The 8,410-nt window shown below is 34.2% G+C and overlaps 1 pseudogene; it reads left to right on the forward strand.

Annotated features, from left to right (window-relative positions):
* Positions 1-4,659: 4,659 nt before the first annotated feature.
* Positions 4,660-8,410, forward strand: LOC107789403 (NAC domain-containing protein 41-like; annotated as a pseudogene).

Consider the following 8,410-nt stretch of genomic DNA (forward strand, 5'->3'; position numbering starts at 1 on the left):
TGCACAGTTTAAATTTTATGTTGGATCGGGTCGTATGCCTCGGCATTTCCTATATCATATCCTCATGGAATCGTGCATAATATTTGGCAAGAAGCCAGAGTATCTATGAGTTTTTCCGATTTGGGTTATGAAAATCTATCTGATGAGATCCACTATATTTATATATATGCTCCGGTTAATGAGGGAATTTCAAATTGAGAGCTTGAGTTCCTCGTAAAAGAGGGGTATTTGTACCACATGATTTAAACTTGTTTATCTCATTTATTTACTCTGCCTCATATTTACTTACCTCTTTACTGTACATGATATTATTGGATCACTAGTAAGTGTCGATGTCAACCCCTCGTCACTACTCATCTGGGATTAGGCTAGATACTTACTGAGTACACGTTGATTACGTACTCATACTACACTTGTTGCACACTTTTGTGCAGGTACATATATGACTAGTGGTCTTGTGAGAGCAGAGGCATGTATGCATGCGGGGACTTACGTGGGCTTCATTCCATATTACGACCCACAGCCGGCAGAGTCTCCTTCAGAGTATTTATATTTCTCCTGTCCAATTTTGTATTTCAGACAGATGCTGTATTTTATTTTTACATTCCTGGTTGATACTCATGCACTTGTGACACCTGGTTTTGGGGTGATTATGGGTTGTCCTGTATTGAAATTGTTAAAAATATTATTATTTACTCTGTAAATTCCATCTTTTACTATTTAATTGAAGGAAATATGATTTTAAAAATATTAAAATATGAACCAAATTAATATTTATTTTTGGCTTGCCTGACAACGGTGTCTGGCGCCATCACGACCTTTAATAGATTTTTGGGTCGTGACAAGTTTGCAAGAAATATACAACCACCAGAAGTGGTTATGTTTCGTATATCTCACTGTAAATAAATTTTGTTAACCACCAGAAATGGTATATGCCTATAACTACCAGAAGTGATAATTTAGGCTTTCTATGGTTACAATTAAAGATAAGCTAGAGATATATTCTCTATATTACATGCACGCCTCGATTTGCTCCTGAAGTAATAAATATTTTAAAAGAGGTTGAAGCATCACAATTTGATGTGATTAACGTGCGTTCAGTTGATTATGTTTAATTTCCTAAAGGATGAGAATATTTGATAAATATTAATCCATTCACTGAAGTGAATGTGATAATATTAGTAAAGTCATAAATATGAACGCACTATTGATGTAAATATATTACAATTCACCTCCAGAAGAGTTAATATGATTGAGAGAATATATACTCAATATTTCGTATTTTAAATTTATTTCTGAAGAAGTAACACAATTGAAATCTCCTCCTGAAGTAGGAAAATATTATGAAGAGATGTTTTCTTATGCTTAAACAATTGTTTTACATTGTTTATTTGATTATAAGTTTCTCTCATGATACCAGAAGTGTCTGAGCAATATTTGATAGGACAAAATGTATCAACAACTCCAGAAGAGCTAGCTGTTTGTCTAGAAGACACATGACACCAGTAGTGTCTGATAAATATTAGATTGTGGATAATAAATGAAGGCTCTCGAAGAGCTTATATACAAATATGTCATTCATATTATATGATTATGGTCAAAACATATGTTGTAGTAAACCTGAAGTTTACTAATACAAATGGCTATTATATTGAGAGTACAAATGACTGAAAGATTGAAAATCTTTATGTTTCCACAATCATAGGGGGTAAAATAATATATATGTGAGAGGTAACATGCCTTATTCTTCAATTTATACTATATCATGTATCATAGTAAACCAGAAGTTTACTAATACAAAAGCAGTCACAGTAAATAAGAAGTTTTACTGAGGCAAAAGTAGTTATAGTAAATAAGAAATTCGTTGATACAAAAGTAGTTACAGTAAAACAGAAGTTTACTAATGCAAAAGTTTATGCCATAGTAAACCAGAAGCTTACTAAGAGATGTCACATGCCATGATAAACTTGAAGTTTTCATTTGCCATTTTTAAATAAGCTATTTGAGAATTCAGATAAGCATATACTGAAGAACTAGAAGATTCTTCAAGAATTCTCTTGTGTTACTTGTTCTCATAATAAATTGATTATACCAGCTAAAGTTGGGACTAAAACCCCTGAATTCTGGAATATATAAAAGGTGAATATAGGTCCATTCACCTATCATGTGAACCACTTATAGATGCATATATGAGATTGTTACATGTGTGTTTATTGTCAACCTGCAGTTTGGCATTTGAAGTTACTTTTCTCAATTAAGAGCATAATTTTCAGATTATGAAATCAAGATAGTTCGTCTTAATGATGCTGGTTTATATCCAAGCTAGTTTAGCATCAAATACCTCCTATTTAAGGCTAAACTATTGTTTATGAGAACAAAGCTTCATGTGTTGGTCTAAGATTTTCTAAATTGCATACAACAACACCTGTATACATCAGACCAACAAAATATGATAAGTCCTCCCCTCACAATTGGTTTAGGATCAGAAATCAAATATTTTTACTATCTAATAACTTTTGATGTGTGGCATATGATTAGTTTCTCTACCACAATGCACAAAGATAGATTTTTCAAAGAATATTGGGGATATGTGTTAGTTATTCTAATATTTGGGGGATGAAATAAACAGATGAAAAATATGCTATATGAATCGAATTATCATTAATATGATCCTCACTTAGAAGATAATTCAAGTCAAATGCTAGAAACATTTGCTGATCCAAAAATAAATATCATATTTTAGCTGCAAATGCTCCTATTAAAATTAAAGTCCCTGAAGGATAAAGTTTACTGCACGCATGAAGCATAGTAAACCGATCGGTTCCAAAGATAACAATTCTTGAAAAATGATAGGAGCAAATGATCAAAATGATCATAATGAGGAGGAAATGAACTCTAGAAGAGCCCACGACATAACATTTCATGAAACTCCAGAAGAAATTCAGGTACCTAAAATTAAAGAAAGTTATGAGATCTCAACAAGTTATGTCGCTTAGGAACCAATACAAAATGATCGTCGACGATATATTTAATCCAATATAGTGCACGATATTATAAAAGATTATGAGGATCGGGCCTGTAGTCCAGACCCTTGAAGATGCCTCACAATTGGTTTAGCAGACGAGATCTTTATACATCAATCTGCCTATACATAAAGGGTCTTAAAACGCTTTTACATGGACAAAGCGCACCCATTGAGTACACCAATGGTTGTTCGATCACTTGAAGTGAATAAGGATCCGTTCCGACTTCCAAAAGAGGATGAGGAACTCATTGGTCCTGAAACACCCTATCTCAGTGCAATTGGTGCACTTATGTATCTTGCTAATGCTACAAGGCCTAACATAGCATTTTATGTTAATTTACTAGCAAGATATAGTTCTTCTCCTACACAGGGACATTGGAATAAGATTAAGTATATTTTGCGATATTTAAAGGGAACTCTTGATATGAGTTTGTTTTATACTAACAAGGGTAGTGCAGATCTTGCTGGTTATGTAGATGCAGGTTATTTATCTGATCCCCATAAAGCTCGATCTCAAACCGGGTACGTGTTTACATGTGGAGGTACTATCATATCATGGCACTCCACAAAGCAATCTATTGTTGCTACTTCTTCAAATCATGCCGAGATAATAGTTATTCATGAAGCAAGTAGGGAATGCGCATGGTTGAAATAAGTGATTCATTTTATTCAAGAAAATATGGTTTGGAATGTGATAAAAGATCCACAATTTTATACGAAGATAATGCTGCATGCATAGCCCAATTAAAGGGAGGATTTATAAAAGAAGATAGAACGAAGCACATTTCACCAAAATTATTCTACACACATGATCTTCAGAAAAATGATGACATTGATGTGCAACAAATCCGTTCAAGTGACAATCCGGCAGATTTATTCACTAAATCTTTGCCAACTTCAACTTTTGAGATGATGGTATACAAGATTGGAATGCGAAAACTCAAATATTTGAAATAAGGTTTTTATTAGGGGGAGTAAAATATGCGCTATACTCTTTTTTCCTTACTAAAGTTTTTCCCACAGGGTTTTTCTTATAAGGTTTTTAATGAGACAACTAGTTATGCGTATTACTAAATATGTGTACTCTTTTTCTTTCACTAGGATTTTTTTTCCACGGGGTTTTTCTTAGTAAGGTTTTAATGAGGCACATTATCTTTTAATGAACATCCAAGGGAGAGTGTTATGAATATATTATATTATCGATGTTCATTTAGTACTCCGTTATAAATAAGTTTCCCGAAGAAGCTTATCCATATGGGACTCCGCCGTAAAAATATTTATCTATTTAATACTCTATTAGAAATAAGCCACCTGAAGAAGCTTATCCTTTCGGTACTCCGTTATGGATAAATATTACCCCGGTAGAAGATTATCTATATTTGGTACAATGAGCTTATCCTTTCGGTACTTCGTTATGGATAAATATTATCCCGGTAGAAGATTATCTATATCTGATACTATAACAGCTTACGAACAGCTTACATGGGAGCTTGCAGTAGTACTTTACAAACAACTTACGTAGCAACTTGCAGTAACAGCTTACACAATAATTTTGCAGTAGCAACTTACGCCACACTTTACTTTCTTACGTAAACACAGGAGATTTGACTTCATTATCTATATGTGTTTCAAAAATTGAATAATATATAAGTTTGTCGTATTTATTTTATAACAAATCTTTCTTATTCTTGTATGTTCTTCCCAGTTTTGTGTCATTCACATTCAAGAAACAGCCGAAGCTATGGAGAAGAATGTTCAACTTCGTGCCTCTGACACTGAACTGATAATGCAACTGTTAGAAATTTGTGGCTGGAAAATGCTTACCAACTGAAGGTCTCATTGGCTTTGCAGATGTTTACAGCAAAGAGCCATGGCAATTAATTGGAGAAACTTCCAACAAAACCCATTACTTCCTCACCCAATTAAAGAAGAAGAAGCCCAGTGATGGCCGATTCAACAGAACTACTTGTAATGGGAGTTGGATACAGCAGAATAAAGGCAAGAAAATTCTTGATGAAGATGAAAATCTGGTTATTGGGTATAAAAGAAGCTTGAATTACAAGCACAAGAAAGACTCCTCTTTGAATGGCCGTTGGATGATGAAAGAGTATTTTTTGGCTGACTCTCTTCTTCGGGAGTTGAAATCCAAGGAAGCAAACGAGTTTGTAATTTGTGCGATTAAGAAGAACCCCAGATCAGAAATCAGAGGAAACAATGTTGCTACTGGTATAGAGTATAAGAGGTTCATTGATCGTGTCTTTCAAGAAGGGGTTCTTCTCCAAACATCACCCGCAGAATAAAGTACTATGATATTATCCGACAACAGTCCTGTGATGTTGGAGAGTACCTCCTCTGATGTTTTTCCTGTAGAAAAATTAGAACAAAATGATGGAATATTGGTTCTTGTAAATCAGACTGATTTCGATGAATTCTTTGGAATATTGAACGTAGAAGATGAAGAACGCTATATTCAAGAAGGTGATGAGGTGGAGTTTGATTGGGACTCTATATTGATTTTGGGGATCATGGTTTAGAGGAGAACTGCTTGCTTTACTAATTCTGGAAAATTGAAACGTGATGGGAGTTTTTGAAAAGGGTTTTTTTATATATATATTTTGGAGTTTCTTTGAAACCCAAGATTTTTATATTAGGATACTTTTAATTGGGATTTTTTGTGATTTAGGAGCATGATTCTAACATTGATTTATGTTTATTTTTTTAATAATTAGATTAGGTTGGTGTTTAAGTAACAACCAACAAATTGTTCGGTAACAATTTTGCAGTGTAGGTGGTGTGGTATTTGTAGAGTTCATTATTATGTTTATATTGTGAAAGGTGTTCAGTAGTACTCTTCTTTTGCCCATTTCTTGATGTTCAGTTTCTTTGAATTGTTTGACATTTTCTCTTGATGTTCTGTTTTGTGTTTTCTTGTTTAAAGAATTATGTGGTTTCACTATTTTTGGGTTGTTGGTATTGGATCACTCTTCTTATGATCTGTAATATTAAGATGCTAAAAGTAAAATAACATCAGTAAATAAGAGAACTCAAGTTAATTCAGTACCTGAACAAAAAGTTCCATTTGTAGCAATAGTGTAGGAGGCTTGAAGATGAGTCTTAAGGAGTGAAAACAGAATGCATTGATCATTGATGTTTGAGCTATGCATTTTTTGGCATCTAAAAGTAATACTTCCTCAAGTGCACTCTTGTTAACAACATTGAATTCGATAGTTAGTCATTTTTGTATGTCTTGTTGGCTAAATGGCTAACTTATGGAGTGTTTTCTCTTGTACACTTCATTTGTGCACTCTATTTTACCTTAAGTTGCTTCGTTGGTCGCTCTATATGCTATTTCAGCTTCTTTGACTCTCAACAACAATTTTATAAAGTCGTATTTCCTCCAGAGTAGCTTGTATTACATTCTGAACCAGATTGTTCAAGAGGTGATCTATAGAGCAAGCTTGAAGCCCAGATTGGCAAGGAGAAAAGAGTAGCTCAATTTCTACCCTTAACAGGTGTGCTGTGTATGATAAATACTAAGTAGTTTTGTTTTTGAGATTTACATATCTCTTTGGTAAATAAAATACTTTTGATTACCAAAAAAAACTGCCACATAACGTCTCTTTCATGAGCTCTAATGGATGTAGATATAGTTATACTCACATGATGATAAAAGATGAAGGACTGTGGTTAGTAGTAGACTAGTGGTAATAGTACAATTCAAAAAAGAGAGGCACTGCATGTGGAGCATAATATCTTGTGCTTTCTACTTAAGTTGTTGCTACTGTTGGGAAAATAGGCGCCAAAACAAGGTTAGTATTGCTGCAACAGTCGCCAGGCTGGAGAAATACAATAAGTAAGCTTATTTTGATGTTTCTGGTTCTGCTCCCGTTGTGTTGTGGTGCTAGACAGTCTTTATCTGGGACTTTTTATGTGCTTGGATGTTTTGAACTGAATATTGGTTAGAACTTATATCTATTTTCATTCTTATTGCATTTCTAAAACTACCTGTTTATGTTTACTGTTAATCAAAGAAAGCTGCTTGTTTACATTAGGCTTGGTGAATCTCGGAGAATGTATCTTCCCCCTGCATCTGCTGGTTGAGTAAAAGATGATAATTGTTTAGGGTTTATGTACTTGTATGTCCTCTGTAAAACCTTTTGATGAGGTGCTCGGTACAAGTAAGTTGTGCATAATTTTTTCCTGAAAATTTTCAAGTTAAATGTGATCTGACTGCAGGTAAAGGGAAAATTTATTGATAGATGAAACCTAGAATCTGAGATGGTCTTTTAGGTCGTAGATTACGCTGCCGCTATTCAAAGATCATAAACTCCTGACTGGTCTACGTTGCTTAGTTGAAGACACATACTTGGATGACTTTTTGTTAATTTTATTACCAACTCTTTGATGAAGAGCATCAGTTATGAGATGATAGAGAGATTGATTATGAATTTTCTAAGGCTGCTAAAGCTTTGGTTTTGGAGGAAAAGTTTGTCATGCGAGCGAGAAGAATTTGCAAAAACAAGGAACTCAAACGACCAGTCAATGCATCCTGCTCTGAAGGAAAAGCGCTTGACCACCTTAAGGACAAATTCAACAGAAATATTTTTAATGCTCCGAATTATGCTAGTCTAAAGAATAAGCTTGAGATGTTACAAGAAATGTCTAAAGCCCACAAAGTCTCCGAGAAAAATAGCAAGGTAAACAAAATTAAGGAGGACATCAATAAGAGGTTAAAAGAAACCATGAATCTCCTTGATTTAAAGGAGAAGATTGATAAATTGAAGGCTGAAATCGAGAGTACTGGGGTATCAATAGTTATGGATCTAGACCAGGGGCTAAAGGAGAAAATTGTGCAAAATGGAGACAGAATTTGCTGGTGTTTTTGAATCTTTAGGTTTGCATGAAAGAGAAACATGAAAAGCTGAAGGCAGAGATTGTTGAAACCGTTGAATCCCCTCAAGGAAGTTTGCTCGCAGATAATGATGGTTCTAAGGTAGAAGTAGAAGTTAATGTAGATGCAAATCGTAGCTTTGCCTGATGTGAGTTTGTACAATTTCTCCACATTTCTTGGTTTCTTTCGCATGATTGAATAACTCTGAAATCTTTGTAGTTCAAGCATGATGCAGATTAGCTACTAGCTGTTGCAAAAGATAAATCTGTGAAACTACTTCAGCATGTGGAAGATGGAGTCTCTTTCTTCGCGGTGCACTCAATTTGCACTCAGTATTTTCCTCTGGGGTTTGTCTTCTGATCATATATCGAACTATAGATTCTTTGTTTTTTTGGCTAGGCTCTGCCATGTTTTCCTGGATTTTGTTTTCTATTACTTTAGAATAATTCACATTTGTTTAAAGAGTTTTAAGTTAGATTGAACTGTTCCTTCAA

This window comes from Nicotiana tabacum, chromosome 2, assembly GCF_000715075.1.
Source record: "Nicotiana tabacum cultivar K326 chromosome 2, ASM71507v2, whole genome shotgun sequence".
Classification (NCBI taxonomy): domain Eukaryota; kingdom Viridiplantae; phylum Streptophyta; class Magnoliopsida; order Solanales; family Solanaceae; genus Nicotiana; species Nicotiana tabacum.